This window comes from Rana temporaria, chromosome 13, assembly GCF_905171775.1.
Source record: "Rana temporaria chromosome 13, aRanTem1.1, whole genome shotgun sequence".
Taxonomy (NCBI): domain Eukaryota; kingdom Metazoa; phylum Chordata; class Amphibia; order Anura; family Ranidae; genus Rana; species Rana temporaria.
In genome coordinates this window covers 79,283,525-79,311,330 of record NC_053501.1, presented here as the reverse complement: position 1 = coordinate 79,311,330, position 27,806 = coordinate 79,283,525, and the positions used below count along the sequence as shown (strand labels likewise).

General features: G+C 45.7%; 1 protein-coding gene across 5 annotated transcripts in view; it reads right to left on the bottom strand.

Annotated features, from left to right (window-relative positions):
- The window catches only part of FUT8 (fucosyltransferase 8), a 269,165-nt gene that overhangs the window by 190,951 nt on the left and 50,408 nt on the right, over window positions 1-27,806 (bottom strand). The window contains exon 1 of one of the 5 annotated variants that reach the window (XM_040333743.1): window positions 5,562-5,649. The exons of the other annotated variants lie outside the window; for them this stretch is intronic. The gene's annotated coding sequence lies outside the window, so the exon portion shown is untranslated. Of the gene's footprint in view, window positions 1-5,561; window positions 5,650-27,806 lie in introns of those variants that run through there. 5 annotated transcript variants of the gene reach the window in all.

The following is a 27,806-nucleotide window of genomic DNA, read 5'->3' as shown; positions in this document are numbered from 1 at the left end:
TGTATACAGAGATCTCATGTATTGTTCTGCATTTGATCAAGACATGTAGTTAAAGGCAAAGTCTAACTTCCGATCACAACGGTCGATGCAGATAGGGGGCCTAGGTATGTTACAACAAATTGTGACGTTTTTCAAGCCTCTTTTGGCACCTCTGAGGCCTGACCAATATGCTCCCATGGGGTTTATCTTTGTTTGTCCAATAGCTTTTGTGACAGGGATGTCTTTGCTTGGTGCAATAGTATTTTCACTTTTGTAGATTCTGGCAGATGGTTGGATGAAATATTTGGTCTTTGGGGTGTAGGGAAAACCCCACAGTCACCTCTTCTGAAATTCCTTCTTACTACCTTCCCTGCCTTTCTTCTTGGTCTTCCTCTTCATTCCCATCTCCTCCCTCACCTTTCCCCATCCGATTACATCTTTTATGTTTTCAAGATAAATACCCCTTAGGCCCCATGCACACAGGGTGCTGGCCCAGCTCCTCTGAACGCCTTCTGTACCGGTCGGAAAAAAGCAGTTAAAAAAAAAATGTGCCTACATCCATGCTTAGCAAATGCATTTCTGTGGGCCAAGACTTAAATTATTATTTGTATAATACATTAAAGGGGGTGTAAAGGTAAATATTTTTTCACCTTAATGCATTCTATGCATTAAGGTGAAAAAACATCTGACGGTGCCGCCCCCCCCCCGAACCCCCGTTTTACTTACCTGACCCCTCGAAAGTCCCACGTGCGTCCACGTGATCCTCTTCGGTTCCCAGCCTGATTGGCTAGGCTGGACGGATTGATAGCAGCGCAGCCATTGGCTGGCGCTGCTGTCAATCACAGCGGATGATGTGGCGCGCCGGGGGCGGGGCTGAGTGATACAGTCGGCGGCTATGCCCGTCGCTGTATCACGGGAGGGCGCTCGCAAAAGCTTTCCACCATGCGAGCTCGCTCGCATGAAGGTAAAAAGCTTTTGCGAGGAGGAGCCGAGACAGCCGCCGAGCAACCCCAGAAGACAGGGTTAGGGGACACTCTGTGCAAAACAAGCTGCGCAGTGGGAGGGAAGTATAACATGTTTGTTATTTTAAAAAATATATATATAAATGTTTGCCTTTAATGTTCCTTTAAATTTATTCTGGCAATTGAAATGAATGCTCCTCGTCTAATACACCTGTAAAAGAGTGTATGTGCATGAACACACTGGGATAACACAGGGGCGTTTTGAGGCTGGAAAAAATAAAAATAAAAAATAAAAAGTCAAACGCCTGTAAAAGTGGCTTTTTTCCCCCCCGATTATGTGTACAAGAGGCCTTAATTTCAGTGATGCAGAATTCACCAAGGCTGGTTTCACATGGGAGGCCTGACCAGGTACGTCTGTTAGCTTTTCAGGCAGACTTGATCAGACCGGCCATTGCTCTCTACGGAGCCATTGGACATGTGTCTGCCGACATCAGATCCGATCAGATCCTGACAGCCACAAAGAACAGCGGGGCTGGGGCAATGTCCACCCTGCGTAGTGGAGCAGACATGGACCTGTCATCCACCTGCTCAGAGATTAGCGGAGAGATCCTCTCCTGAGCAGGCGGATTCACATTAAAAGAGACCGCCCGTGTGGAACCAACTTTACTAAAGAAAATGTTCATTCCATTTCTCTTTAGGATGAGGTATTTTCTAAACATTGTACGTTCCTTCTATCCATTATACTTTAATTTTGTAGCTAAATACTTAGACATCCCAATGATGATTACTGGGCACTGAACTCAGGAAATGTAGTTGAATCTGATCTATTAATCTATAGGTTAGTAGTATGACAAGAATTGTAGTCAAATGTAAAATGTTCCTATAAAAATCAGTAGATATGTGATAGGGCAAACATGTTATACTTGCCTGTTCTGTTCAAAAGGTTTTGCACAGAGCATCCCCAATTCTCCTCTTCTGGGGTGCCCCACCAGCGCCCCTGGCCCCTCCCTCTTTACACATACCCCCACAGAAGCAGCTTGCTATGGTGCTCTGTGTCCAGTCACACACAGCCGGGGCCCTGCTCTCTCCCAACTGGCTCACTGGCTGTAAATGACAGTAGCGGGAGCCAATGGATCCCACTGCAGTCTCAGCCAATGAGGAGGGAGACCTGGGAATGCCGAGGCTCTCATACATTGGGGGAAGTGGGGGCTGCACACAGGTTTTTCACCTTCATGCATAATGGTAAAAAATCTTGAGCCTTTACAAAACACTTCAGGCTAGGTTCACACTGCTGCGAATTCAAAATCGCGGTAAAATTTCGATTTTTACCACGGCTTTGCCGCGATTTCGGAGACATCTGTGCAGGGTTCAATGTAAATCGTGGCCCGAAATCGCAAAAAGTAGTACAGGAACTACTTTTTGAAATCGGTGCAGCGTCCCGATTAGGACGGTGCCATTGCCGACAATTTCCGGCAAATGCCGCCGATTTGAGATGCGATTTGACACGTGAAATCGCATCTCAAATCGTACCATATCTTACCCAGTGTGAACCTGGGCTCAAGCATATTTTGTGTTAATTGGGGACACATGGTTCCAACTGACAGGAGAACTTCTTGTTGTTGGAAATCTATGACTTCAATCAACAATATTATATAAAACGAAATCCAACTGTAGGAAACAGACAATAGCTTTAGAGGTAACAATTTTACAAAGATCCCCATAAGTGCATTTGTATTATTGTTTGTTAGCTTACTATAAAACCTCACTGCAAAAATGAAGAAGAGGAAAAAAAAAATAAAGAAATGTTAAAACATTTGGTTATGGCAAAGTGTTTCAATTATGTCAAGTTTGTGTGATAAAATACCTAAAACTAAAGTCAGATAATAAAAACTGATATTTGTAAAAACTGTATTTACTTTATTACAGATTTCTCAGAACAATGCTGCAGAAATGGAATAGAATATAGAAAAACGACATAAGATATTCTACAGTAAAGGACAACAAGTTTATTCTTTACTCTTAAAAAAAATAGAAAGAGGTAATTTAGTGTAAATTAGGCAATGCAATGTAAGGAAAAAAAATGTAGGGAAGATGAAAATACAGTAATTTAAAAAAAGTTAAGATAAAGAAACAAGTACATGAATGTACTTGTATATAGCAATTGATAAAACAAAACAAAAAAAAAAAAAAACATTTAGGGAATATTCACAACTGCGAATGAACCCGCACTGTGATTATAAGCGAGAACCCCAGTAGGGGTTCCTGCAATTAGCTGCGGGAGGTAGCCCTAAATTAAAGCAATGGGAGGTTGCCAGCTCCCTTATCTAAACAAAGCCACTAAACTTTCAATCGCTTATGCAGTGATCACATGCAGGAAATCTGCATACGTAGGTGTGAATGCACCCTTAAAAAAAAAGCCACAATGAGCACAGGGATTCTACAGAAAAAAAAATTGTAACCAACAAAGCCAAATCAGTTTGTTTATCAACTTAACAAAAGTAATACTTTAATCAAAAATTGGTTTTAGGCTCTGATCAGCAGGGGATCTGCTCACGGATTGCATCCCCATGCCTACTTGGTTTATTCTTAGCAGACAGGGCAGACCCGTCAGCTCTATGAGTAGCTGGATATAAACAGATTCTGCTGTTCATTTACATCAGGCTACCCCCCGTTCCACAAAAACTGAAAAGAATGCAATCCTTTTCCTTTTTTTTTTTTTCCAGACCTGGAGGTAGGTATAAAACGGGCAAAAGTCTCCAAGCACCTTCTGATCAGGTCGCCCTGAAAAACGGACATGTGGACCTGATCAGAATGCTCATGTGAAAGGGGCCTTGGGATGAAAGAAGTAGTTAGTGTTAAAAAAAAAAAACTATGTAAGTGTTAGAGAAACACACACCTCTCTACACCTGAAAATCAAACAAAAAGGGTGCTTAACCACCTCCCACGCAGGTTATAGCCAAACGATGGCTGCAGCATGGGCCTTAATTGCTATGAGGGCGTCAATAGACATCCTCCCGTGCATGAGATGCCTGTGTGTCCCCTGTGGGGCGCGCTCTGATCACAGAGTATGAGACTCAGCTGGATTGGAGTAATCCGGACCCTTACCACGTGATCAGCTGTCAGGCAGACAATGACAGCTGATCACGTGATGTAAACAGACGATCAGTGCCACCTATCAGTGCACAACAATGAAGGAGAAAAATTATAGGTTTTCAAAATTTTATAACAAACTATGAAAAACATTTTTTCTCCAAATTTTCTGTCTTATTTTATTTTTTTTTTAAGCAAAAAATGAAATAAAAAACCCAACAGTGATTAAATACTACCAAAAGAAACCTCCATTTGTGTTAAAAAAAAAAAAAAGGGTCTTTTGGGTACAGCGTTGCATGACCGCGAAATTTGCATTCAAAGTGCAGGAAGGGGGTTTAAGGGGGTTCTGGGTGGGAAGGGGGTTTAAGTGCCCAGTAAGTGGTAAAAAAAAAAAAAGTTAAAAATAAAAAGAAAGTGAATATATAAGGGCTCTTTCACACGGGCGGCCCGTTCAGGTCCGCCTGCCAGTTTTTTTGGCGGACCTGAACGGGCGCTCCGTGCTCCTCTATGGAGCCACGGATGTCAGAGGCAACATGCCCGCTGACATCCGACCTGCCAAAGTGTGACGGACGAAAAACCTACTTTTCCATCCGTCTAGCGGATCGGATGAACACGGACAGACGGTCCGTGTTCATCCGATCCCCCCATAGGGGGGAGCGGAGAAAAGATAGGGCGGTCCCTGCACAGTGTGCAGGGACCGCCCTGTCATCCGCCGGCTCAGCGGAGGTTCACAGGGCGGATCATTACTGATCCGCCCCGTGTGAAAGGGGCCCAACTCTAAAATACTAAAAACAAAAAGGAGTTAATTAAAACATTTATTAAAAAAAAAAACAAAAAAAAAAAAACAAACCCAGTAGTGAAAAAGTTGGACCCTCATAGCAATCAGCACAGGTCAAAATGGACGCTTCTTGTGATTCATAAGGAACTGCCAGGTGAGATTAGAATAAAGTAACTGACAGAATATAAACTCATTTTGGAGATAGAATTACTTCTGCAGAAAGAAATTGTGTCTAGCATTTGATGTAAAGTAAAAAACAGATATAAAATGTCTGATGGAGTAGACCAAATTAGCATTATTAGTAGAGATATGGATAGTGTATTTGCGGGAGGCTCGTCTGAAAATATCAATGTTTTAGACCCCATTCACACCTAGGCGTTTTTACGCCTGTAGCGCTACGCCGCTGCCGCCAGAGGGCTGAAAACAGATGTCCCTCTATGGAGATGGTTCACATCTCCACGCCGGACGCCTGTCGCCTGCCGCGTGAAAAAAGGTCCCGGACCTTTTTTTCAGGCGTCTTCGAGCGTTCGGCTAGGAGATGGCAATCATCTCCATAGAGGGGGTCATCTTGGGGCACATCTAAGCGGACAATACCGGCGTTTTGTCGCCACAAATCGCGGTACAAAACGCCGCTATTTTTATCGCGATTTGCGGCGACAAAACGCCGCGATTTCGTCCGCCTAGATGTGAATGCAGCCTTAAAGGAAGATGCCTATGAAATTCTAAAATCGGCAAACACAAAAGATCTTTACCATCTACAGCTTGTGCAATCCGAAGCACCTGCTCACCACTTCCATAAGCAACAATCCCATCCACAGAGAACGCAACACCACTCACGGTTTTCTTCCCTTTATTGCTGATCAGAGACAACTGCTAAAAGTCTCTGAACACTTTCTCAAGTTGTTGGGATAACAGCTCAGTGGACGCCCATTTACAGTGTGGGAGGAGACTAAACTACTTCAACTAGTCTCACTTTGTAATTATTTCTCGATGACTACTATGTAATGTTTTTACACACTCACCCAATAGAAACCAAATCATTATATAATAGCACAGCCTAATATCACAGTTGTGCAGATAATTATAGTTGGCATATGATTGAAAGCTTAGAAAAAATATTTAATTTATTCAAATCAAGCAAATACAGTTGTGCTCATAAGTTTACATACCCTGACGAAAGTTGTAATTTATTGGCCATTTTTCAGAGAATATGAATGATAAACGCAAACATTTCTCACTCATGGTTAGGCCCCTTTCACACCTGCAGACCGTATGTCCGCTTTTTCATCCATCCGTTTGCAGATGAAAAAGGGACATACATTGGTCCCTATGAGATTGCGGGTGTCAGTGTTTGGCTGAAGCCATTTATTATCAATCAACTGTGTTTACTCTTTAAATCATAAATCACAAACAGAAATTACCCAAATCACCCTGATCAAAAGTTTACATACCCTGGTGATTTTGACCTGACAACATGCACACAAATTGACACTAAGAGTCGGTTCACACTAGGGCGACACGACTTCCAGTGCGACTTTAAGAGGCGACTCCGACACGACTTGAGCCTGAACCACAGGGCGATCCGGGGCGATTTACAACACGACTTGAAGTCGTCTCCAGGACAGGAGACTTTCCAGTGGCCAATTAAACAACAATCAGCTCTAGGGGATGGAGGGGGAGGGAGAGGTTTGCCTGAGAAATGTATGTTATCTTCCTGGAAAGTCGCTTCAGTTAAAACAGTGATCAGACTTGGAGGCGACTTCCATTGAAATCAATGGGTACAAATCGCCTACAAGTCGGATTGAAGTAGTACAGGAACTTCTTCTGAAGTCGGATCGCCTTGAGTCGTGTGTATTAACACCGCTCCCATTCACTTCCATTGTTTTTCTCTACAGCGCGACTTGGGACGACTTGAGGCGACCTCAAGTCGGATCCCAAGTCGCCCCAGTGTGAACCGACTCTAAGGGTTTTGAATTGCTATTAACCACTTGGGATCCGCCTGCCGTCAATAGACGGCTACAGTGCGGATCCCAAAAGCCAAACCGCCGTCAATTGACGGCCGCCCCTTTGGGCGTTCCCCGCGCGCGCTCCAGAGCGCGCTGCGGGGAAAATCTGTGTTGGCCGTGTCCCTCGGACACAGCCAATTACAGATCGCCGCGAACGGCCAATCAGAGTGGCCGTTCGCGAGGCGATCTGTGCGGCCAATGAGAGAGGATCTCATATGTAAACATATGAGATCATCTCTCATTGCCGTTTTACACAGAGACAGCGGTGCTGTCTCTGGAGAGGAGACCGATCTGTGTCTCTTGTACATAGAGACATAGATCGGTCACCCCCCCAGTCACCCCCCCTCCACCTACAGTTAGAACACTAAGCAGGGATACATTTAACCCCTTCCTCACCCCCTAGTGTTAACCCCTTCAATGCCAGTCACATTTATACTGTAATTAGTGCATATTTATAGCACTGATCGCAGTATAAATGTGAATGGCGCCAAAAATGTGTCCGATGTGTCCGCCATAACGTCGCAGTCCATTAAAAATCGCAGATCGCCGCCATTTCTAGTAAAAAAAATAATTAAAAAAAAATAATTCTGTCCCCTATTTTGTAAGCGCTATAACTTTTGCGCAAACCAGTCGCTTATTGCGATTTTTTTTTTTTTGTTTACCAAAAATATGTAGAAGAATACGTATCGGCCTAAACTGAGAAAAAAAAATGTTATTTTTTTTTTAAATTGGGATATTTATTATAGCAAGAAGTAAAAAATATTGTATTTTTTTCAAAATTGTCTCACTTTTTTGTTTATAGCGCAAAAAATAAAAACCGCACAGGCGATTAAATACCACCAAAAGAAAGCTCTACTTGTGGGGAAAAAAGGACGTCAATTTTGTTTGGGAGCCACGTCGCACGACCGCGCAATTGTTAGTTAAAGCGATGCAGTGCCGAAAGCTGAAATTTCACCTGGGCAGGAGGGGGGTATATGTGCCCAGTAAGCAAGTGGTTAAAAAAAGGTAACCATCCTCACCTGTGATCTGTTTGCTTGTAATTAGTGTGTATATATTAGGCCGGGTTCACACTGGAGCGACCAACACTCCGACACTGAGAGCTCATGTCGCATGAAATTTTCTTTTCCCCTATGGAAGCCGTCTTAACTGGTTAGACACAAGTCGGTCCAACTTTAAAAATGCTCCCTGTACTAATTTGGTCTGACTGTCTGGTATGGATTTTAAGGGAAACCCCCTACGCCAAAATATGGCGTGGGATCCCCCCAAAATCCATACCAGACCCTGGCCGGTCAGGAAAGGGGGTGGGACGAGCGAATGCCCCCCCTCCTGAACCGTACCAGGCCGTATGCCCTCAACATGGAGGGTGGGTGCTTTTGAAAAGTGAGGTGAAAACTTATGAACAGGGGCACAGACAGCAAAACAAATGTTACAGGGGTGATAACCCCTCCCTAGTCAGTACACACCTGCCATAATTTAAAGTGCCTCTGATTAACCCCAAATAAAGTTCAGTTATTCTAGTACAAGGGTCTCAAACTGGTGGCCCTCCAGCTGTTGTAAAACTATAAGTCCCATCATGCCTCTGCCTGTGGGAGTCATGCTGGTAACTGTCATTCTTGCAATGCCTCATTGGACTTGTAGTTTTGCAACAGCTGGAGGGCCGCCAGTTTGAGACGCCTGTTCTAGTAGGTCTTTCCAGGCAAAAGCCATGGTCTGCAGAGAGCTTCCAGAGCATCAGAGGGATCTCACTGTTAAAAGATATCAGTCAGGAGAAGGGTACAAGAGAATTTCCAAGGCATTAAACACATGGAACACAGTGGAACACAGTGAAGACAATCATCAAGTGGAGATAATATGGCACAAAAGTGACATTACCAAGAACTGGACGTCCCTCCAAAATTAATGAAAAGACAAGAAAACTAGTCTGGGAGGCTGCCAAGAGGCCTACAGCAACATTAAAATGAGCTGCAGGAATATCTGGCAAGTACTGGCTGTTACATAGTTAGTCAGGTTGAAAAAAAAGTCCATCTAGTTCAACCATAATGCTGCATACACACCATCACTTTATGTGATGAAAAAAAACAACATTTTCTGTGAAGTAAAAAACGACGTTTTTGAAACTTCAATTTTCAAAAACGATGTTGCCTACACACCATCGTTTTTTCACAATGCTCTAGCAAAGCGAGGTTACGTTCACCGCGTTTTTCCATCGAAGTTCGCTTCATAACTAGCTTCTGGGCATGCGCGGGTGTAAAAACGTTGTTTTAAATGTCGTTTTTTGCTACACACGGTCAATTTCTGTGAAGTAAAAAACGACATTTTGAAAAACGACACATAAAATTGAAGCATGCTTCAATTTTTTTTGGTCGTTTTTTACAAGACATAAAACAACGTTTTCCCCCACACACGGTCATTTAAAGTGACGTTTTTAAAAACGTCGTTTTTTTTCTTCATCACATAAAGTGATGGTGTGTACGCGGCATTAGAATAAAAAATATTGTACAATCCCATATACCAAATTCTATACCCACAGTTGATGCAGAGGAAGGCTGTGTGGTACATGTGACATCTCCCGGATTCTTAATATGTCTGGGCTATAGGGTAGGGTGGTAAGACAGAAGCCTTTTCTTATGAAGAAAAACATCCAAAACCGGCTAAATTTTTCAAAAAGACATCTGAAGTCTCCCAAAAGCATGTGGAAAATGTGTTATGGTCAAATGCAGGGGTCTCCAAACTTTCTAAGCAAAGTGCCAGTTTACTGTCCTTCATAGTTTACGAGTGCCGGTGACTGGGGGAAGTTCCTCCACTGACTGCGCAGGCGCAAACTTCCCGACGGAAATCCCCGAACCTCGCCCGGCATCCAGGCTCATTCTTTAACATCCCCGTGGGTTGGAGGATGTTAAAAAAAGAGCCAGGAGGCCGAGCGAGCGAAGCGAGCCGTCCGAGCGCAGCGAGGACGTGAGGCCGACTGGCCACTTTCCTCTAAGTCCACGTCGCCCTGGATGCCGGCCGCCGTTCGGGGATTTCCGTCAGCAAGTTTGCACCTGCGCAGTGCTTGAAGGAACTTTCCCGATGGCTGGAACCATGTCAGCACATCAGTTCGCGCATGCGCTGGAACTTCCGTGATACCTGGAACCAGCACGGCAGATCACCGGACTATGGTCAGTGGAAGTCGAAAAGGTCCAGACGTCAGTGGGAAAAATTAACACCCCATTGTTTGTTTCAGTGGGAGTAATTGTGCCACGCCATTGGGTCCCATTGTTGGTGTCATCACTGATATCATTTTCCCCCATTGTTGGTGTCATTGAGAGAAACTGTGCCCCATTGTTGGCGTCATTGAGAGAAATTGTGCCCTATCATTGTTGTAAATTTAAGGAGTTGTGCCCCGTTTTTAGTGTCATTATGAGGATTTGTGTCCCATCGTTGGTGTCATTGGGCCCCATTGTTGGTGTCAGTAGGACAAATTTTGCCCCATGGTTGGTGTAATTGAGAGAAACTGTGCCCCATTGTTAGTGTCAGTAAGAGAAATTATGCCACAATGTTGGTATCAGTGGATGAAATTGTGCCCCAAGGGCCGGATAAAAGCAAGCAAAGGGCCGCATCTGGCCCCCGGGCCGCAATTTGGAGACCACTGGTCTAATGGAACCAATGTTGAACTTTTTGGCCATAATTCCAAAAGATTTGTTTGGTGCAAAAACAATACGCATCACCAAAAGAACACCATACCAATAGTGAAGCATGGTGGTGGCAGCATCATGCTTTGGGGTTGTTTTTCTTCACCTGGAACAGGGGCCTTAGTCAAGGTAGAGGGAATTATGAACAAATACCAGTCAATATTGGCACAAACCTACAGGCTTCTGTTAGAAATCTTAACATGAACGTCATCTTTCAGCATGACAACGACCTAAAGCATACATCCAAAATCAACAAAGGAATGGCTTCACCAGAAAATAAAGTGGAGTTCCACCCAAACGTGGAACTTCCGCTCATCTTATTCCTCCCCCCTTCCGGTGCCACAATTGGCACCTTTCAGGGGGGAGGGGAGACAGGAAACCCGTCTGACAGGTATCCTTTACCATTTCCGGGAGTCCCTGCCGCGGAGCCATGGTGTCACCATGGGGCTCCCTCCTCCTCCCCCGGGCCAATAGGAGAGAGGAGCAGGGCCTCACGCATGGGCAGTTCCCGGCGTGAAATTGAAAGGCTACACTGCCGGGTTCCCATACCCGCAATGGCAGCGGAGCAGCCAACAGCTGATGGAAACAGCTGGAGAAAGTGCAGAGAAGGGCAACCAAACTGATAAGAGACATGGAGGAGATCAGCTACGAGGAAAGATTAGAGGATCTGAATGTATTCTCTTGAGAAGAGAAGATTAGGGGGGGATATGATCAGCATGTACAAATATATAAGGAGTCCATATAGTAAGCTTGGTGTTGAGTTTTTCACTTTACAGTCAACACAAAAGAGAAGGAGGCACTCTTCACGTCTAGAGGAAAAGAGATTTCCTCTCCAAATACAGTAAGAGCTGTGAAAATGTGGAACAGACTCCCTCCAGAGGTGGTTCTGGCCAGCTCAGTAGACTGCTTTAAGAAAGGCCTGGATTATTTCCTAAATGTACAGAATATAACGGAGTACTAACATTTATAAATAAAGTTGATCCAGGGAAAATGCCTAGAGAATCAGGAAGTTTTTTGCCTTTCTCTGGATCAACTGGGTATAGAATTGGGTATATGGGATTGTACGATTTTTTTTTTTATGGTTGAACTGGATGGACTTTTGTCCTTTTCCAACCTGACTAACTATGTAACTATGAAACATCAGCTGCGGGTGCCGACATCGCTGAACTCCAGGACAGGTAAGTGTCCATTTATTAAAAGCAAGCAGCTGCAGTATGTGTAGTTGCTGGCTTTTAATGTTTTTTTGGGGGGGGGGGGTTTTTGGCGAAACACCGCTTTAAAGTTTTGGATTGGCCCAGCCAAAGCCCAGACCTGAATCCAATTGAAAATCTGTGGGGTGATTTGAAGAGGGCTGTGCACAGGAGATGCCTAGCAATCTGATTTGGAGTGTTTTTGCAAAGAAGAGTTGGCAAATATTGCCTAGTCAACATGTGCCATGCTGATAGGACTCATACCCAAAAAGACTGAGTGCTGTAATAAAAACAAAGTATTAGCTTAACCGGCTCCTGTAGATTTACGATGGCAGAATGGCACGGCTGGGCAAAGCAACGTATATTTACGTCACTTTGAAATTCCCGGGCACCCCTGCTGCGAGCTCCGTGACTCGATGTCCCAGAGCTGCAGAACAGGGAGAAGGCAAGTGTAAAAGTTCTGCCTAGTGACACTGTCACTGATTGTCTGTTCTCTGCGATAGGGAACAGCGATCAGTGACATGTCACATGTAACCACACCCCCTAACAGTAAGAATCACTCCCTAGGACACACTTAACGCCTTCAGCGCCACCTAGTGGTTAACATCTTTACTGCTATTTTCACAGTAATCAGTGCATATTTATAGCATTGATCACTGTAAAAAATGACAATGGTTCCAAAAATTTGTCAAGTGTCCGATATGTCCGCCATAATGTCACAGTCACAATAAAAATCACTGATCGCCGTCATTACTAAAAAAAAAAAAATATTAATAAAAGTGCTAATAAACTATCCCCTATTTTGCAGAGGCTATAACTTTGGAGAAAAAATACCAGTTACACTTACGGTAGCTGTTTTTCTGTAAGTCTTACAGGACGGCACCTTGAGAGTAGACTGGCTCCACCTGACAGGAAACACAATCAGAAAGAGGTTTAAAAGCCCCGCCCCTCCCCGTGCAACTCAGTTAGTGATAAAGTAACCACCATTAGAGCACGGGAACCAGTATATAAAAAATACAAACCATATAAATTCCTCAGGGTGGGAAATAGGCCTGCCGTCCTGTAAGACTTACAGAAAAACAGCTACCGTAAGTGTAACTGGTATTTTCTCAAGTCGTCTTCCAGGACGGCACCTTGAGAGATAAGCAAGTAACCCTCAGGCCTACTTTAGGGCGGGACAACTGCCTGCAGGATTCTTCTGCCAAACGTCAAGTCTTGGGGTGACAGAAGTTCCACTCGGTAGTGTTTGAGAAAGGTGTTCTGGCTTGACCACGTTGCTGATCTACAGATTTGTTCCACTGAAACTCCTGCTCTCTCTGCCCAGGAGGTTGCTATAGATCTCGTGGAATGTGCCTTGACTTTAGGTACTGTTTTGCCAGCCTTAATGTATGCTAATGAAATTGCCTGTCTTATCCACCTAGATATAGAGGCTCTAGATGCTTGGCAACCCTTTTTCTGTCATCCAAACAGTGGAAGGTCTTTTCCCTTTCGTTCTGTGGATTTGCGCAAAATGAAGGAAGAATAATTTCTTGTGACCTATGAAATTTCGTTACCAACTTAGGTAGGTACAGGGGATCCTGACTTAGGACTACCCTGTCTTCAAAAAGACAAAAATAAGGCTCTTTGATTGAGAGCGCCTGCATGTCTCCTATTCTTTTGGCCGTGGTGATGGCCAGAAGAAAGGAGAATTTAAATGTCAACAGCCTAACCGGAATGCTGTCTATCGGTTCAAACGGAGGTTTGGATAAATGGTCTAGTACCAAGGTGAGGTCCCAGGGGGGAACCCTGGAGATTTGAATAGGGGATAACCTATCCCTAGCCGACAGGAACCTCTTGATCAGCGGATCCAGGGCCAGCCTCTTGTCTAAAAAGTAGGACAAGGCGGCTACTTGTACTCTTAAGGTTCTTGTGGCTAGTCCTAGATCAACTCCTTCCTGGAGAAATTCCAGGATGACAGATATTTCAGGTAGTGGGACTTGCCTGGCTGCACACCAGCGTGAAAACACCCCCCAGGTCTTAGCATAGATCTTTCTAGTGACCTCCTTATGACTAGCCAAAAGGGTATTTATTACCTTCTCCGAACATCCTCTCCGCTGCAGGTTCCACCTCTCAAGTACCAGGCCGTCAGACTGAAAAAGTCGGGCTCTGGGTGAAAGATCGGTCCCTGCCGCAGAAGGTCCACTCGGACCGGAAGAGGAAGGGGGGGAAGAACTGACCAACGTTCTAACATTGGGAACCAAGCTCTTTTGGGCCACTGGGGAGCGATCAGGATCAGCTTCCCTCGTGAGCGACTCAGTTTCTGTAGGACCCCTGGGATCAGACTCAGGGGAGGGAAGGCATAGGCCAGATGAAATGTCCAGGCCTGGGCCAACGCGTCCACACCCTCCAATCCCTGATCCCGGGAGAAGAATCTTTCTACCTCCTGTTCGCGAAGAGGTCTATTTCTGGGTTGCCGAAACGATGTCGAACCCAGTCGAAGACCTCTCGATTTAATTCCCACTCCCCCTGGAGGATGGGTTGGCGGCTTAGAAAGTCCGCTTCTAGGTTTAAGACTCCCCTGATGTGAATTGCTGAAAGGGAGAGGACTCTCTGTTCTGCCCAACCTAGAATTTCTAAGGACAGCCTTAGGAGAGAACGGGACCTGGTGCCTCCCTGGTGATTTATGAACGCCACCGTGGTTGCGTTGTCGGAGAGAATCTGTATTTCTTGGTTCATGACTCTCTCCTCGACCGCCTCCAAGGCCTTCCCGACCGCTAATAATTCGCGGAAGTTGGAAGAGGACATGCTTTGTTGTCGATCCCAGGTCCCCTGGGCCTGGAGACCCAACATGTGGGCTCCCCACCCCCAGGAGCTGGCATCCGTGGTTATCCTGAGAGGATTTGTCTGGTTCCATGGGAGGCCTTCCTCCAAATTCTGAGGAATGAGCCACCACCCCAGTGTGCATTTTACAGACTCCGGGATGCTGACCCTGGAGTCTAGGGATGAGTCCTTCCCGTCCCAGGAGGAGAGCAGGAAGGCCTGCAGGGTTCTGTAATGAAGCTGGGCCCATGGGACCGCTGGGATGCATGAGGTCATCAGTCCCAGTAACCTCATGATCTGCCTGAGGGAAATTTCTATTGAACCCATGACGGACCTGACCACTGACCCGAGTCTCCGGATCTTGTCCTCTGGAAGGACCAGCTTTTTCTCTACGGAATCTATCAGGAACCCCAGATACATTTTTCTCTGTTCTGGGAGGAGAGAAGATTTTTCTCTGTTTACAATCCATCCCAAAGATTCCAGAGTAGTCAGGACGGTGGCCAGATTCGAGAGAAGAAGCTCTCGGCTGGGGTTGAAAAGCAGTAGGTCGTCCAGGTAGGGGACAAGGGAGATCCCTTTCAGATGTAGAAAGGCGACCACCTCTGCCAGGACCTTCGTGAAAACCCTTGGGCTGGAGGCCAGACCAAAGGGGAGTGCGGTGAACTGCCAGTGCTGAATCCCCTGAGGGGAGGCAATGGCAAATCGGAGGAACCTTTGATGGTCCCTGAAGATTGGGACATGGAGGTAGGCGTCCCTCAAGTCTATGGTTACCATAAAGACTCCTTCTAACAACAGTCCCTTGAGACTGTAAATGTTTTCCATGCGGAACTTCTTGTAGAGGAGAAAGGTATTTAAAGGTTTTAAATTTATGATCAATCGGAATTTCCCCGAAGGTTTGGGCACCATGAAAATATGTGAGTACACCCCCTGACCCTGTTGTCCTGGCGGAACTGGGATTATGATTCCCTGCTGAGCTAGATCTGTCACATTTCCCAGAAGGGCAGCTGCCTTGAGGGGATCTTGGGGTAGATGAGTGAGGAGAAATATTGGGGGGGAAGTTGGCGGAATTCCAATCTGTAACCCTCCCTCACTATTTGCAAAATGTGAGGACTCCGTGTTATACTCTCCCAGGCTGGAAAAAATTGGGAGAGTCTTCCCCCGACTCTTAAGTCACTTGGAGTCCTTACCTGCGGGTTTGGGATCGGGGAAAAGGATACCCCCTTTTTGGCTTATCCTTTCCCGCGATCCAACGTTTATTAAAGGCCGATCTTCGGTCAGAAGGTCGGTTTTTATTCTGGGGGCCTCGAAAAAATCTTCTCCTGTTAGGTCTAGGTTTTGGGGGGAACCGTTTCCCCTTTTCTGAGGCCCTAGTTAGAGCTTGATCAAGTCCTGTCCCAAAGAGAAGCGTACCTTCAAAGGGCAGGGCACATAGACGGGTCTTGGAGGCAAGATCACCTTCCCACGTCTTGAGCCAAACCGCCCTTCGGGCGGCGTTGACGAGAGCACCCGTCTTAGCAGAGGATCGGACTGTTTCAATCGATGCGGCTGCAAGATAGGCTACCGCACTGCCTATGACTGTAAGAGAATCTCTAATTTCTTTAAACTTGGAGGTCTGAGGTACATGCTCCAGAAGTCTGGTTAACCAGGTATCTGCATTCCTAGCGATGCAGGAAGAGGCCAAAGCGGGTCCAAGGGCGGCCGCATTAGCCTCCCAGGCCCTGCGAAGGGAGGTGTCTGCCCGCCTGTCTAAGGAATCCTTTAAGTTCCCTGCATCCTCAAACGAGAGGTCAGACTGCCTGGAGAGTTGGGCTAGAGATGCATCTAGTTTAGGAGTTTTAAACAAAGTATTTTCTAACTCCTCCTTAAAGGGACAGCGCCTCTTCCAGGTCTTGTACCTTAGTCTTTTCAGGCTCAGTCCATTCCCTCAGAACTATATCTTTAAGTGACTGATGGACTGGGATAACCTTTGGCTGGGGTTTAGCTAGACCCTGGTACATTCTGTCCTGAGGCGACACCAGCTCTGCTGGCTGCTGGATCCCCTCAGAGGCATAGACAGCAGACAGCAGACCCCCCATGTCATCTGCAGAAAAAATATATTTGCCTGATCTGGCATCCTCATCCTCATAATGACTATCAATTACCCCATCCTCTGGAGCCTCTGAATCTTCGGTGTCAGATAGGAGAGACTCCCTAGCCCTGGAAACTCGTGGCACTGGGGTGGATGAGCTCTCTTGAAAAGAGGGGCCGGCTGCTATGGGCTCAGGATCCCCATTTTTTAAGGTGTCCTTAAATCCCTTTAATGTGGAGAGCATTTGGGATTGGACATTTAGGAATTTTTTCATAATAAGGGAAGTTTCCTTTCCTGTCAGCTTTTGTATGCATTTGGCACAAAGAAGTTTGGAGTAATCTGCAGCCAGCTTAATGCTACAGTTACCACACCTCTTGGTTTTGGAAGTGTGTTTTAGGGAGAGATTAGCAGCTTCCCCCTGGGCAGAAACCTCCTCCCCTGTAAGGGGAGAGAAAACAAAATATCACAGTCCATACATACAAGTGTGAGAGGAGAGGAGGGGGAGGGGGGGGGGGAAGGAGAGGACCCAGTCCAATATGCCCCCCTGACATTCTGAGGCAGACTCACCCTTGGTGGTGTCCTCGGCAGCGGCTGCTAGCGAACGATCCTCGCGCTCCATAGCGAAGTCGTGCAGGCGCCACTCTCCTCCTTGCTGCAGTGAGAACAGCGAGGAGCCGACGCCGCTGGCGGCCGCCATTTTGGTGAAGACCGGAAGCTTCGTCATCACCGCGCGCCGCCTGTGACGCGGCGTCGACTGCTGGCTCCATTCGAAAATGTCCCCAGGAGGACAGTACACCGGAGCCACGCTGAGGAAGCCCTCACACCCGCCCAGCAGGTAAGGGGTCCTGGAGGAGAGGGAACATGGCCAAATAGGAGTACTGGGATAGCCACTATCCCAGGGATTCCTATAGAAAGGAAAGAAGGGGGGTATTGTTTGCAATCTTCCTCCCCCCCCCCCTATCACACGGGGAAAACCCCCCGGGACAGGCATTACACCTTTAGCTGAGGCAGGGACGGCCTCCCAGGACCCACTGCTCAGTACCCGGAGGGGGACCACCAGCCCCAGGCCTTAGGTCTGACAAAAAATAACAAACTGTTTCGCTGGTGGGAAACACAATCAATAACTGAGTTGCACGGGGAGGGGCGGGGCTTTTAAACCTCTTTCTGATTGTGTTTCCTGTCAGGTGGAGCCAGTCTACTCTCAAGGTGCCGTCCTGGAAGACGACTTGAGAAACAAACGCTTATTGCGTTTGTTTTATTTCTTAACCAAAAACATGTAGAAGAATCACATCGGCTAAAACTAAGCAAAATGTTATATTATATTATAATATATATATATATATATATATATATATATATATATATATATTTTTTTTTTGGGGGGGGGGGTTTATAGCAAAAAATATATATTTTTTTTTTTTCAAAAGTAGTCGCTCTATTTGTTAATAGCGCAACAAATTAAAACCGCAGAGGTGGTCAAATACCACCAAAGGAAAGCTCCATTTGTGGGAAAAAAAAGGACGTAAATTTTGTTTGGGAGCCACGTCGTACGATCGCGCAAGTGTCATTTAAAGCGACGCAGTGCCGAATTGCAAAAAATGCTCTGGTCTTTGGCAAGCAAAATGGTCGGGGGCTGAAGTGGTTAAAGGAACACTAAAGGTTCCTGTTTAAAAAAAAAAAAATCTTATACTTACCTCCACTGTGCAGCTCGTTTTGTACACAGTGGCCCCGATCCTGGTCTTCTGGGGTCCCTCGGTGGCTGTCTCTGCTCCTCCCCGCAAGAACTAACCCCCTTCATGGGAGCTCTCTCCCATGGGGGTTAGTTCTTGCGGGCGGGCTGCCATGATACAGCCGGTGGATCACTCGGCCCCGCCATCCAGCGCGCCACATCATTGAATGTGATTGACAGCAGCGCAAGCCAATGGCTGCGCTATCAATCCAGCCAATCAACAGCCAGACTGAGTGGCGAAGAGGACTTCGGGGGCAAGCGCAGCAGGTGAACAGGCTCAGGCAAGTAAAACAGGGGGCCATCATTGCCAGTTTTTTTTTTCCACCTTAACCACTTTCCGACGGCCGTACGACTTTATACGGCCGCAGGGTGGTTCTAAATCTGAGCCGCCGTATTTTTACGGCATCCGCTCCTCCTGGGCACTGGGGGGCGCGTGAGCACGCCGGCGGCGCGCCCGCCGCATCACTGGAATGCCGATGCGCGTGCCTGGCGGCCGCGATGTCCACCAGGCTCCCGCGATCGGCGGTTACAGAGACATGGACGTGGATCTGTGTGTGTAAACACACAGATCCACGTCTTGTCAGGGAGAGAGGAGACCGATCTGTGTCTCTTGTACATAGGGACACAGATCGGTCACCTCCCCCAGTCACCCCCCTTCCCCCACAGTTAGTAACACTCACTAAGGTACACATTTAACCCCTCCCTCACGCCCTAGTGTTAACCCCTTCAATGCCAGTCACATTTATACAGTAATTAGTGCATATTTATAGCACTGATCGCAGTATAAATGTGAATGGTGCCAAAAATGTGTCAAAAGTGTCCGATGTGTCCGCAGTACCGTTAAAAATCGCAGATCGCCGCCATTACTAGTAAAAAAAAAAAAAAATTCTGTCCCCTATTTTGTAGGCGCTAAAACTTTTGAGCAAACCAGTCGCTTATTGCGATTTTTATTTTTTTTAACCAAAAATATGTAGAATATGTATCGGCCTAGACTGAGAAAAAAAACAAAATTTAAAAATAAAAATTTAGCTATTTATTACAGCAACAAGTAAAAAATATTATTTTTTTTTTTCAAAATTGTCACTCTAGTTTTGTTCATAGCGCAAAAAATAAAAACCGTAGAGGTGATCAAATACCACCAAAAGAAAGCTCTATTTGTGGGGAAAAAAGGACGCCAATTTTGTTTGGGAGCCACGTCGCACAACTGCGCAATTGTCAGTTAAATCGACGCAGTGCCGAATCGCAAAAAGTCCTCTGGTCAGGAAGAGGGTATATGTGCCCAGTAAGCAAGTGGTTAATGTATAGGATGCATTAAGGTGAAAAAAAACAAACCTTTACAACCCCTTTAAGCACACTTATGCAACCATATTATTTAACTTTTTTATTTTTAACTTAAATCCACCTAAAAGATTTCAGTTTGTTGTTCAAACGAGTTGTACAGTTTATAGGTCACATTAAAGGGTGGAAAAAGTTCTGAAATGATTTATCTCGGTCTCAATTTTTTGCATCACAGAAATCTGACATTTTACCAGGGGTGTGTAGACTTTTTATAACCACTGTAAATTTGGCTTCCTTATTTTGCTGCTTAATATACATGCTGAGCTCTGGCACTACTTAATCTAAAAAGGACACATGCAGCTCTTAACTTCATCCTTCATGGACACCTCCATTAACCAATTACAAGGGGAGGGGCCAGTACAGAGGGCTCGCAGTCACGTGACTGCAAACAAACATAAATGAGATAAAAATCCTCGTTATAGTTCTCATATAGGATGCCGATTATACCTCGACTGTCCATCTACTTTTTTGTTATACTGTTGCATAACTGTTCAAAAAGCGAAAAAAAAAAAAAAACATGACAACTGTTAATCATAATTAGCCCTCCAAGTTCTTATCTTGGACTACAAAATAATGAGCGTCCTAAGTTGTAAAGATAAACAATGATTGGTGGATAGGAGAAAAGGATTTAGTACTCAAGCAAACAGCTAGGCAAGGCTGACATCATTCAACCCACAAATTTGTGTGCCGTTTGTGTTGGTTGTTTGTACATTATATCCATTGGGGTGAGGGAATACACGACAGTGTTCAGCAGCAACTGCGGTATATGTACAGTCACACATTTAGTGCTTTGCTTTAACCACTTCCATACTGGCCACTTACACACCCTCCTGCCCAGACCAATTTTCAGCTTCCAGCACTGATGCACTTTGAATGAAAATTGCGCGGTCATGCTACACTGTACCCAAACTAAATTTGTATCATTTTGTTCCCACATATAGAGCTTTCTTTTGGTGGTATTTGATCACCTCTTTTTTTGCAGAAAATAAAAATCCCAAAGACCGAAAGTTTTGAAAAAAAAAAAAAAAAGTTTTTTTTGTTTCAGTTACAAAACATTGTAAACAAGTACATTTTCTACTTCACTGATGGGCACTGATGGTACTGCACTGATGGGCACCGATGAGGTGGTATTGATGGGCACTAATATGCGGCACTGATAGGTGGCACCGCTAGGGGGCACGGATGGGCACCGCTAGGCTGTAATGTGTTGTACTAATGGATGCCAGTGCCAAACAATGCCTGCTAATCAGTGATGCCCATAATGGGCACTGATTGGCATCCATTAATTTCTGATTTGCATCCCTGGTGGTCTAGGGTAGCATACCTGTGGTGGGCATCCCTGGTGGTCCAGTGTGGGCATCCTAGGGGGGGCTGCGCGGATAATCGATCAGCACAAACCTCCCCTGTCAGAGGAGCAGCCGATCGGATCTCCTCTACTCGTGCCTGACAGATGCGAGTGAGGAAAAGCCGATTGGTAAAGAGTCTCTGACGGACTGACACCCTGCAACAACAATCGCCGCTCAGCGCGCCCCGGGGGTGCGCAGCAAATAAATTTCCTGAAGACATCATATGACGTCCAGTCAGGATATTGAAACCACTTTGCCGCCATCATTTTGCTATATGGCGGGCGGCAAGTGGTTACGTTTGATAGTGTACTTGGAAGCAGTAGTGTATTTAGATTTTGTGCTGCCCTAGGCCCGACTAAACTCGTGCACCCACTAATTTAAATATGACCCACCCCTTCCTTTCAAGGCCACACCCCTTGCTGTTTAAGACCTGGCCTAAAAATTTTCGAGTGGGGACACTAGTTCTGAGGACCTTGGGGGCAATGGAGTCCCTTAATTTGCATGGATTTCCTCTCACTTCCTGTTTGGCTATGGGGCAGGAAGTGAAGGGAAATCTCTGCAATGGGACAGGGATAGTAAAAAATATATTGTCAGGGGGCTATAACCCTCCCTTACTCTATACAAAATGAAAGTGTTGCCTATAGTTCTACTTTAAAGCACAAATTTCTGATAATTTTATGGAGAGGACCAAGACGATATAACCATGCCCATGGTGCAGCAGAAAACATAGCACAGTGAGGTGGGTTTGTGGCCCAGGATGATAGGACAGTCAAAATTAGAAGCAGCGCCCCCCCTCACAGTTGCAAAATGCCAGCTGCCCGCATACCAGAAGCAGTGTGGCCGCTTTATGGGGGCGCTAGACTAATTTGCCTCTTTGCCCAGTCCACCCCATAAGACTGGCGCTACACTAACAGTGTAGTGCAAGGGTATTAATGTTGGGTGAGACATGGAATGGGAGTGGATGGCACGAGAGCGCTGGCCGGAGTGATGGTGGGGGGGGGATTTACCTCCAGAATGGGGTTGCTATGTCTGTACATGTTATTTTATCTCTGATCTTTATTTCTATTTTGTTTGTGTCCCCGATATGTCGAGGGGATTTTGTATGCCTTGTACCTCTGCAAACAAAGTAAAACTTTTGTTGGATTTAAAAAAAAAAAAAAACAGTGTAGTGCAAGCCGGTGGGGACTCTTTCCGTGCTGCCCCCCTGCAAAGTGCTGCCCTAGGCCAGGATACAGCATTACTTGGAAGGGTGGTAGTGCAGGTTATGTATTATTGGTTTATTATTGTTTACCACTTGACTACCAGTGTAGTGTATAAATGGCTGCTATTAGAGATAAAAAAAACCTAGCCGTTATGGCTTGGCTAATATGTGACAGAAAAATATGCCACTACCACCATTTTCCAGGGCCCCTGCCTTCCAAAAACAGATACAAATTGAAATGCTGGTTCACAATAGTGTGACTTCTGATGCAACTTGAGTCACAAAAATCTGGTGCAGCTCTGTATAGAAACCAATCAGCTTCCAGGTTTAAGGCCTCGTTCACACTGGACGTTAAAATAACTGAGCTATTTTCAAAGTTTAGGTTTTTTTCTGCGTTTTTTTTTCCCCCTTGAAGAATTTTTTTTTTTTCCCCTTTTCAATGGATCAAAAACGTTAAAAAACGCTGGCGATTAAGGTTTTTGAGCGTTTATCGAAGTTTATCAGCGTTAGAGCATTTTTTTACAGCTGAAAAACTTCTCAGAACCCATTATTTATTTTGTTTTTTTTTTACTGCCCAAAACTGCCGATAACAGCATATGGGCCCTTTCACACTCACGGACCCCGTGAGGATCCGTACATTTCTCATCCGCTTGCTCAGCGGGGATCGCTCTGTTGATCCCCGCTGAGCCGACAGATGACAGGATGGTCCCTGGACACTGTGCAGGGACCGCACCGGTCAGATCTCCGCTCTCCTCTATGGGGGGATCAGATGAACATGGACCGTCTGTCTGTGTTCACCCGATCCAATGACGGATGGAAAAATAGGATTTTCCTCCGTCTGCAGAATCTGAGCATAGCTGGGACAGATGAGATCGGGTGTCAGCAGATGTTCATCTGCTGACACCCGCTATCCCATAGGGATACATGCATGTCCCTTTTTCATTCGGAAACGGATGGATGAAATACGGACATACGGTCCGCATGTGTGAAAGGGGCCTATGTGTGCATGGACACATAGGATAACATGGAGAGTTTAATGACTGTAGAAAAAAACGTCTACTGCCAAAAAAAAGCTGCTGTAAAAACGTCCAAAATCATCCAGTGTGCATGAGGCCTTCGTGACAGGCTGCACCTGGACTGCCATTATACTGAATAGGCTCAGCTGGTCCACATGCAAGAGCCCATGGGGTGCAAGGAATTCTTGGATAATAACTGCTCAGGGCTTCCTGTTAGCATTGCTAGACGGAATACCTAATTGGGGAATAATTCCTAAAATGTCTAAACAATGTAAAATTTCATTAAAGAGTAACTCCAATTTTGTTGAAAAAAAGAGAACAGACCGCAATAAACACATGACAGGTGTTCTAATCCCTCTAGTTGTACTCTTTAAAGCGGATGTGCCACTAAAACAATATATTAAAAGCTAGCAGCTACAAATACTGCAGCTGCTGACTTTTAATATAAGGACACTTACCTGTCCTGGAGTCCAGCGGTGATCGCAGCAGAGGATGAGCCGATCGCTCGTCACCCTGCTGCTCCCCCCTCCATCCACGGTGAGGGAACCAGGAAGTGAAGCGCTGCGGCTTCACTGCCCGGTTCCCTACGGCGCATGCGCGAGTCGCGCTGCGCCCGCCGATTGGCTCACACGCTGTGTGCTGGGAGCCGAGTGTTCCCAGCACACAACGGGCGACAGACGGGATGTGACGGAATGCCCGTCTTTCGCCCGTAGCGTGTGGCCGGAAGTGGGTGCAAATACCTGTCTTTAGACAGGTGTCTGCACCCCCCTCCCCCCTGAAAGGTGTCAAATGTGACACCGGAGGGGGGGAGGGTTCCGATCAGCGGGACTCCACTTTAGGGTGGAGGACCGCTTTAATTATACTTTAAGAAAAGGTGTTGAAGTTAGTGATACAAGCAATTGAAGCTTTTTCCGTCACCAAAGACCTTCCTCACTCCTCAGATAGACTAGAAAAAGTGCAGAGAGGGGACCTGTGCTACCCAGTTTCTTTTTTTGGGTCCCCCTCATGGACTGTACAATAGCTAAAAATTTCTTCACACCCAAATTTTAATTTGTCATGCAGCAAAAGAAAGTTTTTGTTTGCATATAATTTAATAAAAAAAAAAAAAAAAAAAAAAAAAAGAGAAGATGTTTAATAACAGAGAGAAATTCCATGAGGAATATAGCACACATTACAGGTCTAGCTGCATGCACTTAAAGGGGAGTTCCAGCCATTTGTATGTTTATTAAGGTCAGCAGCAACAAAAAGTGTAGCTGCTGGCTTTTAATAAACAGACACTTACCTGCTCCAGCGACGCGCCGGCCGGGGCTCCGCTCCTCTCCCCCCCTCCCCGGCCGGCGTCTTCATTCTCAGTGTGGGCACCCGGCCGTGACAGCTTTCGGCTTCACGGCCGGGCACCCACTGCGCATGTGACGTGTCCTAGGCGATCGCCTACAGCAGCCCCTTCCTGAAGGCGATTAAGCTTAGTCGCCTACAGGAAGGAGGAAGTGGGACAGGAAGTCCCACTCTTGCTGAAGCCCCCACTCCCCCCCAAAAAAAATTACATGCCAAATGTGGCATGTAAGGGGGAGAGGAGTGGGTTAAGAGGAAGTTCCAAATTTGGGTGGAACTCCTCTTTAAAGAAGAACTGCACTCTGCTCACATAATTTGATATAAAAACAACTGACAAAAACAACTGACATTCTGAAGCTTCACTCCAACCACTTTGAATATTATTTATATTATCTACTGTGCTTCTGTACTTGCCAAAAATGCTGCAGAAATCTCCCTCCACCAAGTCAGGCTGCAACCCATTTAAACTTTGGGCCGCTGAAGCCGCTAGCAGATCATAGATCTAGGGGCCTCAACATAATCAAAATGCAAATTAAGTCACTGGGGCCCCTCTCAGGAACATTGAACTCTGCGTAGACTGCGACCCTGGCCTGGAAGGCCTTCGCCAAGGTCCGTTGGATGCGCGCACCCTAAAGGTGGATGCCGCACCTGGAACCTGGACCCCGCAGGAAGAAGACCCAATAAAGATGGCGTTTGTCACAGATATACCCCTCCCCAGCATGCCCCACAAGGGAAAACTCCTCTAATTGGCTGCTGGGGAAAAGTGGCTCTGCCAGAAGCCCTCTAACGCCACCTGTCACCCAGGGGTGGAAACAACACACCTGGAGCGCAGACTGACCTACAGGACAGTTCAGGAATGACAGCAGCCCAAAATTTAACATAATCATGAATTGGCGCAAAATAACTCTCCCATTCCCCACTAACTTTAGCGTAGTGCCAATACTGAAAGTAAGGGGGAGCTACATACATATTAAAAATATATATATATATATATGTGTGTGTGTCCCCGCTTTCGCAATTTATTTTTCTGTTAAGTAATTAAAGTTTCTTACCGTAGTAGATTTCAAGAATGATATATTTCCCGAAATGAACAGACATCCTCCTCTTGGAGAACAGCCAACTCCTGGCTGACCTTTTTGGCAAATTGATATAGGAAGCTGGGATTATACAGTATATGGTTTATGATACACTTGAAAGACAGAATATATTCTTGTCTCTCTACAATGCATACAACATGGACTAGAATCATTTTAGAAGTTGGTTTCCTCAACATCATAGCATCGATTCTAGACATTAAGTGGCTCGGGAAGAGTTTCTGATCATCCTCCATTGGTACAACAAAAAAGTAATCAAGAGATTTCTCTCCCTTGGATCACTATGGTTTCATATTATCCCAGGTATTCGACTCATTCCGATTCCAATAAATTTGTGGAATATAACTAAGGATTCTCCGTTCATAGTCTGGGATGCTCTGAAAGCGGATTTCTAAAGGCTACTTAAGAAACAAAATTTCCGTTCTTAAAAAGGGATTCTAAAAAAGGATTTATTATTTTTTATTACATGTTATGTTTCACTCCTCTGCGCAATGGTTTTGCACAGAGCAGCCCAGATCCTGTTCATTATGGTGTAGTATCGTTTTATACTTTACTTAAATAAATGAAAAATGAGTACTCACATGTAGACAAAAACAGTATGGCATATAATGTTGACAAAAGTCTGATGCCTGGAAACGATGCGACGTTCGTAGCGTGTTCTACCGGTTTTGTCGTGCGACTTCATCTGGAACACGCCGAGCGTCACTTTCACTTCCTTTTTATAGCAGACCATGACCTGTCTTCCACCATCTCCTATGTATGGGCTATTACTGGACTAACATCAGCGCAGGGGGACGAGTAACGGCCAGAGGGCTACACAGTGGCCTATACTGTGAAGGCACCAGACCCCAAGAAGGGGTGAAAAAGTTGGTGAGTGCGGGGTGTATAAGAGCACGGATTGCAGTGATCACGGCATACAACAAGAGCACGGAGCACTTTTAGAATCACTCAGCACTTGGCAATTGGATTTGTTTACTTCCAATAAGGACATTATTGCACTGAAAAAAAAAAAAAACACTTGTTTATCAGCATATCTTTTAAAGCAGGGCTCGACAAATCCCAGGCGCCAGGTCACCATTGCGACTAGAAATAGCGTCCTGGTGAGTGGGGTATTGGCTGGGAAGGTGGACATGGCCCAGCCTCATAGGCCTTCCAGAGTCAGCGGGGATGGATCAGTAATGGCTCTTTCACACGTCCGTTCCGTTCGTCCGTTTTTTGGACGTCTGTTAACGGACCGCAATGCTTCCCTATGGGTTAACGTCCGTTAGCGGATGAGCATCCGCTAACGTCCGTTAGCATCCGTCTGCGTTAAGTTCCGTTTTTTTGAACGGAAGAAAACCCTATTTTTCTACCGTCCAAAAAACGGAACGGACGAAAAACGGACGTTAGCGGACGATCCGTTTACAATCCGTTCTGCTAACATCTGTTTTTCATCAAAATATGTAAAAAGCCCCAAAAAAAGAAAAACGGACGAAAAAACAGACGAAAAAACAGACGAAAAAACAGACGAAAAAACAGACGAAAAAACAGACGAAAAAACAGACGAAAAAACAGACGAAAAAACAGACGAAAAAACAGACGAAAAAAAAATGATCTAAAAAACTGAGCGGACGTGTGAAAGAGCCCTAAGAGTGCTCGGCGGATGGATTAGTAAGACTGCTCAGCGCGGCAGCCACTGGTGTTTTTTTTTTTGTTTTTTTTGTTCCATAGGACCTGCGCTCTGTGGACTAGGCCCAACCCCGTGGCCTCGCTTAAAGCGGGAGTTCACCCGAAAAAAAAATTTTAAGATTAGATTGATGCTCATTTTGTCAAGGGGAATCGGGTCGTTTTTTTTTAAATCCGAGCAGTACTTACTGTTTTAGAGAGCGATCTTCTCCGCCGCTTCCGGGTATGGTCTTCGGGACTGGGCGTTCCTACTTGATTGACAGGCTTCCAGCGGTCGCATACATCCACGTCACGAGTAGCCGAACGTCGGTGCGGCTCTATACGGCGCCTGCGCACCGACGTTCGGCTACTTTTGGAAAATCGTGACGCGATGTATGCGACCGTCGGAAGCCTGTCAATCAAGTAGGAACACCCAGTCCCGAAGACCATACCCGGAAGCGGCGGCGAAGATGCATCTCTAAAACGGTAAGTACTGCTTCGATTGTAAAAAAAACACCCGATTCCCCTTGACACAACAAGCCTAAATCTAATATGAAAAAAAA